General features: G+C 34.9%; 1 long non-coding RNA gene across 1 annotated transcript in view; it reads left to right on the forward strand.

Moving 5' to 3' along the window:
• Positions 1-624: 624 nt before the first annotated feature.
• LOC120226558 overlaps positions 625-15,931 on the forward strand; it is a 29,374-nt gene continuing 14,067 nt past the window's right edge. Inside the window, exons 1-2 of the long non-coding RNA XR_005527051.1 lie at positions 625-696; positions 4,792-4,894. This is a non-coding gene — a long non-coding RNA (uncharacterized LOC120226558). The remainder of the gene's footprint in view (positions 697-4,791; positions 4,895-15,931) is intronic.

Below are 15,931 nucleotides of genomic sequence, written 5' to 3' on the forward strand. Positions count from 1 at the left end.
TATATTTTATATTTTAAGTTTATACTAATAAGCTGTATATCTTAGAATAGTTTTAGGTTTGCAGAAAAGTTGCAAGAATATTGCAGAGAGTTTCCATTTACTCCACAGCCAGCCCAATATTTAAAATGTTTGAAGATGAAATGATTCTATTGAGGTCTGTGAGAAAAGATATTTATGACATCTACATCAATAAATATTTATCATAGTAATAAGTGAAATACAGATCGTGCTCAAATATTATAAGGCCTTTGATGCAGTTAAAGTAAGATGTTTGTAACAAATTCTGTAGGCAATGAGAAGCTATCCATTTAAGGATAAGTCAATACCCTGAAGAAAAGTATAATTAAAAATAATTAAAAATGAGGTTATTCATATTTATCTTGGAAAATAACAAAAATAAGCTCAAAAATTCAATACTGAGTTCATGTCCTGAGACTTTAAAACAACAGAAATTCTACTTCTCAGGTTCATGAATCAATGTCATAATGTCTGTAATCATAGATGTCAAATAGGGAAGAAATGTAATTTGAATTTATTTTCTATTGGTGAGAATAGTTTGGATTTAATATATTTCCTCCAGTTTGTTTTCAGGTAATTAATGAAGTGGCCATTCTAAATTTGTGTTGGTCTTCCTAGCCATCAAATCTCCTCCCAACCAGTGTATTAAGTTACACCAAGGGTGTGGTTTTCATAAAGGTAAGAAACTTATCCTATGATTACTTGTCCACATTTTAGGTACTGACCTAGTTACTGGGTGGAAAAAAATTTTGTGGGGCCTATTGATAGTGAGTTGTTTAGGTCCTGTATCAGATCTGGCTAACTATGGAAACAGGAAGCAGGAACCCTGCTTCTAATAGCCAGATTATATTAGGCTCCCCTTTGCTGGGGAAAAAAAAATGAGATTGACTAGTTGCCAGAACTATTTTCCTTCATGGTCCCCAAGAAAGATATGCACAAAGAAGAAAAGGCCAGGCAAATCCTGTACCATTTGTTACTATAAGGATATCCCCTCAGTCAGTGTAGGCTCCTGGTAGGAGGTGCTTGGCCATGTGGAACTTGCAAGACTTTTTCTAATGAGACTAAGGCACTTCCTTTCCCATGGGAGTTGGCCTGGTTTCTGATGACAGTGGCTCTCTACATCTTCCTAGAAGTTAAGCATTAATGCCAGCACAAAGCAGGTCAGGCAGCTTCTTTGGTTACAGACCTATCTAATCAAACAACTCTATGGAAGAATAAAAAGGAAAATCCTAAAAGAGAAATTTTCCATCCAATATCCTATCCCTAGTACCATGGCCCAAATATAATTCACCAGTGTTTGTCCTCTACCTACATAGACCTCCAGTAAATTCCTCTCATTGCCCCTCCTATTAATGACATTCTAATGTTTTATGTAATACTGGCTCTTTTGCTTTCATGTTCAATCAGGCACAATTTCTCCAACATTTAATTAATCTAACTCTTGCTCTTTATTTACATAACAATCATGTTAGTCTGTTATTCGATGTAATAGCTTCCTAACCCTATCATTTCAAAGTATCCCTGGAGCCTTGGGGTGCCTGGGTGGCTTAGTCGGTTAAGCGTCCGACTTTCACTTAGGTCATGATCTCGCAGTTCGTGGGTTCGAGCCCCACGTCGGGCTCTGTGCAGACTGCCAGCTCAGAGCCTGGAGCCTGTTTCAGAGTCTGTGACTCCCTCTCTCTCTGACCCTCCCCTGCTCACACTGTCTCTCTCTCTCCTAGAAATAAATAAAACATTTAAAAAAAAACACAAAAACAAAGTATCCCTGGAGCCTAGAATAGTACCTTACATATAGGATGTTCCCAATTAATATTTATTGCATGACTGAATGAATGGATATCCTAATCAAGATTTTTCCCCTGTCTGTATAATATACTAAAAGCATAGCTGTGATCCTCCAAACTCAGAAACATTTTATTTCTCATCCTATTTCTTCTCCATTAATCACATATTTGAAATTAAATCTCATTACATTTTCCCAAATATCCTAATTCCACTATATTGACAAGCCCTAAATTCTTCTGCTCTTGTTTTTCCTTCTGATTACTATCTTCTATACCAATCTCTTCCTGTGAAAATTCTTCTACATTTAAGACATGCATCTGCATTAAACATAGAGGAAAATATGTTTTATTGTTACTTGTATTCCTCTTAACACACAGCATAGTGTCTTACACATTTATTAGTCACATAGTAAATAGTGTATAGTAAATCTATTCATTTAATCAATATTTATTTTATTATTTTTTTTAGTTTTTTTAAATGTTTTTTATTTATTTCTGAGAGAGAGAGAGAGAGAGAGGCAGCATGAGCAGGAGAGGATCAGAGAGAGAAGTAGATACAGAATCTGAAACAGGCTCCAGGCTCTGAGCTGGCTGTCAGCACAGAGCCTACGCGGGGCTCGAACCCACGAACCGTGAGATCATGACCTGAGCCCAAGTCGGATGCTTAACCTACTGAGCCACCCAGGCGCCCCAATCAATGTTTATTTTAAATACCTCAATAGAAATCTTTGTTCACACATAGAATAATTAAGGGCAAATCAAGGCATTTTCAAGGATTTACAGGGGCTGACAGAAAAGACTGACATTGATAGGGACTGATGTCACACATGAGTCTCCTGGAAGAGGTGGTCCTTGACATGATCCTTGAAGGTAATATTCTAAGTAATATACCAAATAATATTTTATCACTAGTGTGTCTCATATGTGAGTATATTTGTACAGCATATGAGGATTAAACATGGAGAAGATCCATGGGTATTTTTGAGACTATGGGAGGAAAATGGAGGAGAGAAGTCAGAACTATAACAAAGTTCAGGTAGGTAGAATTCCAGGTGCCCACAGAGAGGGAGTCCTGGACAGGAATTTGAGACTGTGCCACCTCCATTAAATCACACCGTGAAATGAGCTTTGCTTTTCTCATCCATACACCAAACCCATTTACGACACTATCCTTATGTCTTTCAGCTATAAAATTGTTGGGATTTCCTGATGCCAACATAGGAAAATAAAGAGCTTAAGAGAAAACCAACCAAGGTTTCCTCAACAAGGGCCAATTAGAGACAAATCATTTGAGTTGTAGAAAGTCTTTCACCCGTTTTTGAAGTACTCTGAACATTTCCACACTCTTGAGGCTCTTGATGTATACAGTATGGAAGTGAGTGAAGGTTTAAACCGTTATTTGCTGTTAACACATACTGCCTAAGAAATAAAACGATCCCTAAGTATGATTTCTGTGTATAAACTCCTTGTAGCTATTATTGAGCTGGCAATAGGCTCGCCAAACTTCTATTAAAATATCAATAGTATTTTTCAGAGCTTAAATTGAGCAGTGATTTTATTTCAGGCTGATCCTATAAACCACTTTTCTTCGAAGATTCTCTTGTTGTTGCTAAAAATGAAAGCCATTCAAACGAGCAGTGATTGAAACAGTGAGAAAGGAGGGGAAAATCAATATCACATTTTCCAGGGCACTATCTCTGCTTTTGAAAAGAGACCATTAATAACGTGCTTACAGGAGAGGCAGCCAGTTGCTCAAAGTGCATTCAGGGGTGAGCTGAACGGATGGATTTCTGGGAAGCCTCTCAAGAGAGAGATTGCTGAGAAGTCAAAGCTCACTGGTGGAATCTGCAGCAAGCTGACTCAAGGCTCTCTCAGGGCCTAGAGTTAAATGGACTGCTTTGCAGCCTTGAAGGAATTCTCCTCTATACCTTGTCTGAGCTATGAGACAGAATTCCATGGGGGCAAAGAGAGAAGAATAACATTCAGTTCCTAGTGATTCATGGGCTTGTTGTGTTTCCCAATCTGGTCCATTAAATCAAAACCAAACTGATCAGCAGAGAATCCAAATTTTAGTGATGGGGTAATGGCTTTGTCTACATTTAACTTCTATTACTCAGCAGTGTTCTACCTCTGCTTCATGTGTTTTCCTAGGCACAAGAAAGTTCTAATGCAAAAAATGTCTACAGCAATGCTTGAAATCTCAGAGGTTTAGGAATAAAACACGTTTTGTAACTACCACTGATATCTCCCCTCAAGTGAAGACATTTGAGAGCTATTTTTTAAATATTCTGGCTTATTAAGAAGCCAGAAGAATTCTAATATATAAAAGAAGATGCCAAATAAGAATGCAAAACAGGAATATTTTGAGAGAGGGAGATTACAGTCAAGATCAAAAAGGAAGATACCCCATCATGAGAGAATGAGTAGTACAGATTCATAGTCATAGGAGGTGTAAAACAGATCTGAAGCTGAAGAGAATGCAGCTGTTCTTATTCTAAAGAATAATAGAATTTAACGATGTCAAAGAAAACCAGAGTTATTTTTACTACCCAGAAGGATGAGATATACAAAAAATATGGTCATTTCCTCCTCAGATTTAGAAATGCTTCTGACATGGGTAACTGAGATGTAAGTGTACTATCAAACCCACTGATGACTATATAGTTAAACTGTTTTAATTGTAAGGAACCTGAAATGTATCCTAGTTGACAGTAATAAATAGTAGTAATTATTATGGGCAGGTAATTTCATCAGCTCTTTATCTGGGCTTGAGAAATGTCCATGAGTTCAGATCCCAGTTCAGCACTTGTTTAGTCAAATGGGTGACCACATAGTCAATTTTGTGACCAACTTAGGTCTTAGTTTTTCCAAATGCAGAATGGGTATAATATTAGTACCCATCTTGTTAAGTTGTTAAGGGGAATAAGTGAAATAATATAGGATCATATGTGCAGTCACCAATTAACACTTTTATAAATTGTGCTCCTAGGGTATTGTGCAAGATGTCAGCACAGAAAACCCTGAAATCTCCTGTCATGGACACAACGAATCTACACCTATATAGAGAGCAATTTCTTCTGAAGAACTGAGTTGTGAGTAGATAGCTTTAGTACAACAAATGAAAGAGGGACCATATAGAAAAGTGTAGGAAAGACAAAGACACAGAGATGATAGGAACACCCCCAAGGATGTGACAACTTGCCCATCCAGGTGCAAACCCAGAAAAAAAAAGTAGTTTAAATAGTGAAAACTATAAACAAAGGAAATCCATCCACCAATCAGGTAGGAAACTAGTACAACTCTTTCTGAGGTCAAAGCCACAGATAAAGGCCTTTTTATTACATTTACTTTCCTCCTCCACTTTGATAATGTGGATAGGAGCAGGACCCAAGTGCTATAGCTAGACTGCTAGGGCCATCCAAGTGAAGCCTCAGTCTGTAGATCATACCACTCTTGCCAGCCTTCTGGAGCCACCATAGTACCATGGGACAGCTCATACTGATTCCAGGTCCAACAGTCCAGCCAAATATTTCAGACACACACATTCTAAACAGGATTCTCCTAAGTCCATTTCTTAAAGGTTAGGAAAGATAGATGTTCTGCCTAATTGATGGAAATAGAGAAATTCAAATAAAATGAGGGTACAAATGAATATGCTCAAAATGAAAGAATAAGATAAAACCACAGGGAGGAAAAAGATAATTTACCTAATAAAAAGTTTAAAGTAATGATTAAACTATACCATAAAACTTTAAAAATTTAAGAAAACAGGCAGTGATTTCTCTTACATCAGCCATAGCAGCATTATGCTAGATATATCTCCTAATCATGGGAAACAAAAACAAAAATAAACATATTTGGGATACATCAAAATAGATGTATCCTTTGCACAGCAAAGGAAACCATCAACAAAAAAAAGTCCAACCTACTAAATGAGAAAAGATATACCCAATAATGGGTTAATACCCAAAATATATAAAGAACTAATACAACCTAACACCAAAAAACTCCAACCAGAAAATGGGCCGAAAACCTGAATAGATGTTTTATCAAAGAAGACATACTGATGGAACCCTCATACACTGTTGGTGGGAGTACAAATTGGTACTGTCATTGTGGAAAACAGTAAGGTGTTTCCTCAAAAAATTAAGAACATAAATACCATCTGATACAGTAATTCTTCTATTGGGTATTTATCAGGAAAAAATAAAAACACTAACTCAAAAAGATATATGCACCTCTATGTTTATTGCAGAATTATTTACAATAACTAAGAAATGAAAGCAACTTAGTTGTCCATCAACAGATGGATGAATAAAGAAAATGTATAAAGAATAAAGAAATTATGTACACATATTCAATGGAATATTACACACCTATAAAGAGGGTGGCCTCATGCCATTTGAGACAATGTGGAATGGACCTAGAGGGTATTATGCCAAGTAAAATAATTCTGAGAAAGACAAATACCATATGATTCCACTCATGAATGGGATCTTAAAAAATTAATAAACAAAAAGCAGAATCAGAACTATAAATACAGAGAACTGAAAGTTACCAGTTGAGAAGGTGGGGGGAGTGGACAAATGAATCAAGGGGAGGAGATACAGGGATCCATTTGTGAAGAAGTCATGAGAATAAAAAACAGAGCATAAAAAATAGAGACAAGGATACTGTAATAATGATGTAATGAGACAGATGGTAGCTATATTTTGGGGGAGCATAGCATAATGTATTAACTTGTCAAATTACTAAGTTGTACACCTGAAACTAACATAGTGTGTCAATTATACCAAACATTTTAAATGTATTATAAAGACGCTTATTGAACTTGGAAGAAAAATGGATAAAGCCTCTGAGAACTTCAACAAAGAATTTAAAAATATAAGAACCAATCAGAGTTTAAAAATACAATAAATGAAGTAAAAATACATTTGAGGCAATCAAGAATGATAAAAAGATGTAATATAAGACATCAAAAACATACAATATATTAGGGAGAGTAAAAATGTAGTGCTTTAGAATGTGACCAAACGTAAGCAACTATCAGCTTAAAACATACTGCCACAGATAAAGGTCAATATATATATGAACCTAATGATAACCACACCCAAAACTTCAATACATAAAAAATAAAGAAACACATCAAATCATAAGGGAAGAATCCAAGAGAAGAAAGGACCAAAGAAGAACTACATAAACAACTGGAAAACAAAACAGAAAAATGTCTATAAGTACACACTTGTTAAAAATTACTTGAATTGTAAATGGACTAAATGTTCCCATCAAAAAGCACAGAGTTGCTAAGTGAATAAAAAAACAAGAACCATTCATATGATATCTAAAAGATACTTCAGATTTAAAAAAACAACTGAAAGTGAAAAGATAGAAAAATGTATTCCATGCAAATTGAAACAGAAAGCTAAAAATACTTATATAAGAAAAAATAGACTATAAAACAGGGATTATAATAAAAGACAAGGAAATTACATAATAAAAAAGAGATCAAAGAAGATGGTAAATGTGTAAATATTAATGCACCCAAAATAGAACCTAATTACATAGAACAAAGATTAATAAAGGGAGAAATAGATGTTAAGACAATAATATAGGGACTCACTATAATACTCCACTTAAATCAATGGGATAAATCATTCACACCCAAAACACTGAGGACACTGTAGCCTTAAATACACATTAGACCAGACAGATTTATTATACAGAACTTTTCATCTCCAATCTCCATAATATACATTTTTTGCAATGCATATGGAACATTCTGCCTGATAGATGATGTTTGCACAAAAAACAAGTGTCAATAAATTCAAGAAGACTGAAATAATATCACGCATCTTTTCAAACAACAGTATGAAACAATCACAAGAAGAAACTCGAAAAAACAAAAACATGGTCTATAAATAACATATTACTGAAAAACCAATAGTTCAATGAGGAAATCAAAGAAGTAAATTAAAAACTACCTTGAGACAAATTAAAATGGAAACATAATCTGTGGAATGCAGCAAAAACAGTTCTAAGAAGGAACTTCACAGCAATGCAAGCCTGACTGAAGAAATAAGAAAAATCTGGGGAAGAGAATTCCAGCTTTACACCTAAAGGAACCAGAAAAAGACAAAGGCTAAAATAAGTAGAAGTAAGGAAATAAAAAGATTGGAGCAGAAATAAATAAAATACAGATTTAAATAACAATAGAAAACATCCAAGAAACTAAAAGATGATTGTTCGAAGAAAATTGATAACTTTTAGCCAGGCTCATTAAGAAAGAAAACAAGAGGTCCCAAATGAATAAAATCTTAAATGAAAGAAGTTTCAATTGATAGTATAGAAATACAAAGGATCATAAGAAACTACTACAAATGTTTGCTAACAAATTGGAAAATCTAGCAGAAATGGACAAATTTCTAGAAACAGTCTTCCAAGACTGAATTACAAAACAAAACAAAAAAGAATAAATTAAAAGTAATGAATTAAATCAGTAATTTAAAAGCTTCCTCCAAGATAAAAGTCCCAATTGAAATCATATCAAGGACCTTTTTGACCACAATGGTAGGAAACTAGAAATAAATTACAATTTATAAATCTGGAAATAACACAAATACATGCAAACTAGCAACATGCTACTAAGTAATGAAAGGGTCAACCAAGAAATCAAAGAGAAAATTGTTCCAAAATCTGCAGGATGCAGCAAAAGCAGTTCCAAGAGAAACATTTATAGCAATACTGGCCTGCCTCAAAAGGAAAGTTTTGAGATAAACAACCTAACCTTCCACTTAAAAGAGCTAGGGGGAAAAAGAATAAATAAAGCCTAAAGCTAGTTGAAGGAAAACATTTTTAAAAAATTAGAGAAGAAATAAATGAAAAAGACAAAAAAAAAAAAGTTCAGTGAACCCTACCTTTGAGTAGATCACTAAAATTGATAAGCCTTTAGCCAGACTCAAGAAAACAGGATGACCCAAATCAAATCAGAAGGAGAAATAAAAACTAATGCCGCAGAAATACTAAGGATTATAAGAGCATATTATGAAAATCTATATGCTGACAAATCAGAAAGCCTAGAATAAGTGGATAAATTCATAGAAACATAACCTACCAAAACTGAAGTAGAAAAAGAAAATTTGAACAGAGCAATTTCTAGCAATGAAGTTTAAGTAGTAATCAAAAATCTCCCAACAAACAAAATTCCAGAACCAGATGCCTTCAAAGATGAATTCTACTACACATTTAAAGAAGAGTTAATACCTATTATTCTCAAATTATTCCTCTCAAATTATTCCAAAAACTAGAAGAGGAAAGAAAGCTTTCAAATTCATTCTATAAAGCCAGCATTACTCTGATACCAAAACTAGAAGACACTACAAAAAGAAGACTGCCAGTCCAAATCTCTGACAAACATACATACAAAAATCTTCAATAAACTATTAGCAAACTGAATGCAACAATAAATTAAAAAAATAATTGACCATAATCAAGTGGGATATATTCCTGGGATGCAAGGATAGCTTAATATTTGCAAATCAAGCAACAGGATACATCACATTAACAATATAAAAGATAAAAACAAAAAGCCCATGATCATCTCAATAGGTGCAGAAAAGAGCATTTGATAAAGCCCAATACCCATTCATGATAAAAATTCTCAACAAAGTAGGTATAGAAGGAAAATACCTAAGCCATATATGAAAAATCCACAACTAACATCACACTCAATGGTGAAAAACAGTTTTTTTCTCCCAGATGAAGAACAAGACAAGGTCCACTCTCACTACTCTTCTTCAACATAATATTGGATGTCCTGGCCACAGCAATCAGACAAGAAAAATAAAAATTATCCAAATTAGTAAAGAAGAGGTAAAGCTGGCACTATCAGCGAATGACGTGATACTATTATAGAAAACCCTAGATACCACCAAAAAGTTATTATAATTGATAAGTGAATTCAGTAAAGCTGCAGGAGACAAAATCAATGTACAGAAACCTGTTGTCTTTCTATACACAAATAATGAAGCAGGAGAAAGAGAAATTAAAAAGAAAAACATTTTCAATTGCACCGAAAACAATAGCTGAGAACAAACTTAATCTAGAAGGTGAAAGACCTGTGCTGAGAAAATAGTAAGACATTTTGAAAGAAATTAAAGATGACATAAACAAATGGAAAGCTATACTGTGATCGTGGATTCAAATTCATATAATAAATATTCATACTACCAAAAGCAATCTACAGGCTCAGTGCAGCAGAACTGGAACAAATAATCCTAAAATTTATATAGAAACATAAAATTCCCCAGATGAGTGTATCAGTCTTAAGAAAAAAGCTAAAGTTGCCAAGTTTCCTGATTTCGCATTATTCTACAAACCTATAGTAATCAAAACAGTATGATTCTGGCATGAAATCCAACACAAAGGTAAACAGAACTGAATAAAAAGCCTAGGAATAAACCAATACATATATGATCAATCAACCTTTGACAAGTCAGGCAAGAATATACAAGGGGGAAAAGACAATCTCTTTATTAAATGATATTGGTAAAATTAGATGGCTACATGTAGAAGAATGTGAGTGAATCACTATCTTATACCATATATTAAAATAAATTCAAAATTATTTAAACACCTAAATGTAAGACTTGAAACCATGAAGGTAAAATCTAAAATAAACAAATGGGATTACATTAAATTAATGTACAGTGAAGGAAACCATCAACAAAATAAAAAGGTAACATACTGAGTGGGTGGAAGATATTTGCAAATCATATATCAGATAAGGGTTTAATTTTCAAAATAAAGAACTTACACAACTTAATATAAAAAACGGATTAAAAATGGGCAGAGGATTTGAATAGACATTTTTCCAAAGAAGACCTACAGATGTCCAACAGGCATATAAAAAGATGCTCAACATCACTAATCAGAAAAATGCAAAAAAACCATAATGAGATGTTACCTCACCCATACATATCATATTGGCTTTTATCAAAAAGGCAAAATTAGCTGTTGGCTAGGATGTGGAGAAAAGAAAAACTTTATGCGCTGTTGGTGGGAATGTAAATTGGCGCAGCCACTTTGGAAAACAATGCAGAGATTCTTCTCAGAGTTAAAAATAGAACTACTATACAATCCAGCAATCCCATTTCTGGGTCTTTATTTGAAGAAAACAAAAACACCTATTCAAAGAGATATGTGCACACTTTTGTTCATTGCAGCCTTGTTTACAATAGTTAAGTACTATTGATTATAGAATAAAGAAAATGTATTGAGAGGAGTTAACATGGTGGAGTAGTATGGGGACCCTGAGCTTCTCTAATCCCTGAAACACACCTCCATCAACATTAAACCGTTTTTGAACATCCAGGAAATTGATTTGAGGATTAATGCAACCATCTGTGTAATTTGAATGAGAGATCTTGGTAGGTACATGGTGTGGAGAGGTGCACTGACGGAGAGAAAAGCCACAGTCGCAAGGAAGATAGGGAGCCATTTTGTGAGGGAGAGGGGAGAAAGAGAAAGGAGGAGAGAGTGAAGCATGTTGGGATCATGCAAGAAAAGTACTCCTCCAGAAAGTAGCTAGAGAGAGTGAAACACTTGCAGGGCACCGGATAAGATATCTGCAAACCCAAAACCACTGACAGATAAAAAGGGGAGTGTTTCAGTACCACCAGTATTTAATAAACAGTGAGGCACAGAGTCTGAAATTTCAGGGCTCCATATGAGGTGGTGCTCTGGTGAGGAAGCAGGGTGAATGCTTACAAACAGGCAGTAGGGTCTCCCTGTGCTGCACAGGGAGAAGCAGTTTCCCTCCTTGAGTGAATTTGGTTGGAGATGATGCTGCCTGTCTGCCGGCAAAGTCCGGGTTGGCTCCAAAGAGCTGCCATTTTTACCAGTATAGGAACAAAGACACCAGCTGAGAACAGCAAACCCTGGCATCATTTGTGTTGTGATTTAACATAAACTCTGAGCCTCTGCTGTTTTGTGGTCACATGAACATTTTCTGGGACAAAAAATTGGAACATTTTCGGTACCCGGCCATTGCTTGACAAGAGCCTCCCACAGAGGATCAGTATGGGTCTAAGTCACAGGGTCTCTGAAGTGTGGAACTTTGAAACACAGTCCCATCTGAGATAGAACTCTGGAGGGAGGTTTTTCTCAGCAGGTGGACAGCTTGGACACAGACAGGGTAAAGGCAGGGAGCAGACAGAAGCCTGAGACAAAGGAGGGATGATTGATGGCATGTCTGTGAGGCACTAAATTCCCTCTCTAGAGACTAGAGTGTGGTGAGGCAATTTTCACCTCTAGCCCACCCACATCAATTGATCCCAGTAAGCTAAGCAGTGCCACCAAGTGGACAATGAGCCTACACCAAGCCCTGCCCACCTGTGACCTCTAGACACTTCTCCAATAGAGCAAGTTGACCTAAGACCCAGTGCGACAGGCTCCTCCCACAGAAGACCCATATAAATACCTTCTACCCGCTTAATCTATGGATTATACTGTGCTACAAGGTTTCATTTCTAGGGGAAACTGGATCTACTTTAATTTGGGATTTTATTTTTTTTAAGGTTTATGAGAGAGAGAGAGAGAGATTGAAATTGAGTGTGGGAGAATCAGAGGAAGAGCCAGAATCCCAACCAGGCACCATACTGTCAGCTCAGAGTCCAACACAGGCTCAAACTCGGGAACTGTGAGATCATGACCTGAGCAAATATCAAGAGTCAGACTCTAAAGTGACTGAAAAACCCAAGTGCCCTCATTTGTTTTTTTGTCTCTTCATTCATTTTGCTTCTGTTTTTATGTGGTTTTTTTTTCCCCTTTCTTGGATACAGAAAGAGCAAACTTTTTATATTTAATTCTTTTTAAATTTTTAAAAAATTGTTTTAAAATTTCTTTTTTTTTCTTTCAAGCTTCTCTTAACAAGCAGACTGAAACACAACTAGGATCTAACTTCCATTATTTTTGTTTTGTTTTCCTTTTAACTTAAACTTTTAATTTAATTTTATTATCTTTTTTCTTTCCTCCAAAATGACAAGGAAGAGGAATTCACTCAAAAAGAAATAACGGAGAAATGATGGTCAGGGCTTTAATCAAAACAGATATAAGTAAGATGTCTCAACTAAAATTTAAAACCATGATTATAAGAATATTAGCTGGAGTTTAAAAAAAAATAGAAGACACCAGAGAATCACTTTCTGCAGAGATAAAAAGAAATAAAGTCTAGTTAGGGTGAAATTAAAAACGCTAAAACCCAGATACAACCTTGAATGGATGCCATGATGGCAAGGATGGATGAAGCAGAGCAGCAAATCAGTGATATGGAATAAAAACTTATCAGAAATAATGAAGTTGAAAAGAAGTGGGAAACAAAGGCAAAAAATTACAATACAAAACTTAGGGAGAACTCAGTGACCTATTAAAGAGAAATAATATTTGTATTGCAGGAGTCCCAGAAGATGAAGAGAGGGAAAAAAAAGGGGGGAAGGGGGTCAGAAGGTTTATGTGAGGAAATTATAGCTGAAAAATTCCCTACTCCGGGGAAGGACACAGATATCAAAATCCAGGAAGCATGGAGAACTCCTATATTCAACAAAATTCGACCATCACTAAGGCATATTATAGTCAAATTCACAAAATACATGACAAGGAAAGAATCATGAAAGAAGCAAGGGGTAAAAAAAAAAAAAAATCCTTAAACTACAAGGGAAGACAGATAAGATTTGCAGAAGATCTGTCCACAGAAATTTGGCAGGCCAGAAAGCAGTGGCAGGATATATTCAGTGTGTTGAATGAGAAAAATACAAAGCCAAGAATTCTTTATCCAGCAAGCCTGTCATTCAGAATAGAAGAGAGAGAAAGAGTTTCCCAGACAGACAAAAACTAAGAGGTTGTGACCACTAAACCAGCCCCGCAAGAAATTTTAAGGGGGACTCTTTGAATACAGAAACAAAACAAAACAAAACAGACCAAAAGCAACAAAGACTACGTAGGACCAGAGAACATCACCAGAAACTCCAACTCTACAGGCAACATATGGCACTAAATGCATATCTTTCAATCATCACTCTGAACATAAATGGACTAAACTTTCCAATCAAAAGACAAGGGTATCAGTGGATTAAAAAAAAAAAAGGTACATCTATATGCTGCCTACAAGAGACTCATTTTAAACATAAAGACAGTTGTAGATTAAAAGTGAAGGGATAGAGAAGCATCTCTCATGCTAATGGACATCAAAAGAAAGCTGGAGTAACCATACTTATATCAGAGAAACTATTTTAAACCAGAGTGTAAGAATAGATAAAGAAGGGCATTGTATCATAATTAAGGGGTCTATCCATCAAGAAGATCTAACAATTGTAAATACTATGTCCCGAACTTGGAAGAATATATAAATCAATAAATAAACACAAAGATGCACATTGATAACAAATACAACAATAGGGCATTTTAATACTCCAGTTACAGCAATGGAAAGATCATCTAAGCAGAAAATCAACAAGGAAATAAAGGCTTTAAATGCACTTAACAGATATATTCAGAACATTTCATTCTAAAGTAGAATACACATTCTTCTCAAGTGCACATGGAATATTCTCCAGAATAGATCACTGGGTAACAAAACATCCCTCAATAAGTAAAAAAAAGATGATGATCATACCATGCATAATTTCAGACCACAGCACTATATACATTTGGAATAAACCCCAAGAAAAATTTTGGAAAGGTCACAAATGCTTGGAGGTTAAAGAACATCCTACTAATGAATGAATGGGTTAACCAAGATATTAAAGAGGAAATAAAAAGTACATTGAAGCCAATGAAAATGAAAACAAGACAGTCCAAAACCTTTGGAATGTGAAAAAGCTACCATAAGAGAGAAGTATATAACAATTTAGGCCTTCCTAAAGAAGGAAGAAATGTCTCAATTACACAACCTAATTTTATACCTAACGGAGTTAGAAAATGAATAGCAGATAAAGTGTAAAGCCAGCAGCAGAAGGGAAACACTAAAGATTAGAGCAAAAATAAATAAATAAATAAATATATTTATACATATATATGTGTGTATATATATGTGTGAGTGTGTGTGTGTGTGTGTATATATATATAATAACAACAACAACAAAAACAGAACGGATCAATGAAACCAGGAGCAGATTGTTATAATTAAAAAATTTATAAACCTCTAGCTAAACTCAAAAAGAAAAAGGAAAGGACTCAAATAAATAAAATCAGAATGAAAGAAGAAAGATCACAACCAACACTGCAAACAGTAGTAAAAGATTATTATGAGCAATTATATGCTAACAAATTCTGTATTCTGAAAGAAATGGATAAATTCCTAAACTATATAAACTGGAAGACCCAAAATTTCAAATCCAAAATTGAAACTGGAAGAAAGTGAAAATTTGAACAGACCATAACCAGTAAACAAATTGAATCAATAATCAAAATCTCTTAACAAAAAGAGTCCAGGGCCTGTGACTTCACAGGGGATTTCTAAAGAAGGGTTAATATCTATTCTCAAACTGTTCCAAAAAATAGAAATGTAAGGAATACTCTCAAACTCCTTCTATGAGGCCAGCATTACCTTGATTCTAAAACTAGAACCAAATACCCCACTATAAAGGAGAATTACACATCAATTTCCCTGATTAACATGGATGCAACAATTCTCAATAAGATCCTAGTAAATCAAATCTAACAATACATTAAAAGAATTATTCACCATGATCAAGTAGGATTTATTCCTAGGCTGCAGGAGTGGTTCAATAGCCCCAAATCAATCAATGTTATACACTGCATTAATAAAAGAAATGATAAGAACCACACAACCCCTCTTAATAGATGCAGAAAAAGCATTTGACAAGATACAGTATCCATTCTTGATAAAAAACCTTTATGAAAGTAGGGATAGAAGGAACATACTTCAACATTATAAATGCCGTATATGAAAGACACACAGCTACTATCATCCTCAATGAGAAAAAAGAGAGGTTTTTCCCTAATGTCAGGAATACAACAGGGGTATCCACTCTCACCACTATTCAACATAGTACTGTTGTCAGCAATCAGACAACAAAAAGAAAAAAAGGCACACAAATTATCAAGGAAGAAGT

The sequence above is a fragment of the Hyaena hyaena genome, unplaced genomic scaffold (genome assembly GCF_003009895.1).
Source record: "Hyaena hyaena isolate Hyena2069 unplaced genomic scaffold, ASM300989v1 scaffold_1755, whole genome shotgun sequence".
Classification (NCBI taxonomy): domain Eukaryota; kingdom Metazoa; phylum Chordata; class Mammalia; order Carnivora; family Hyaenidae; genus Hyaena; species Hyaena hyaena.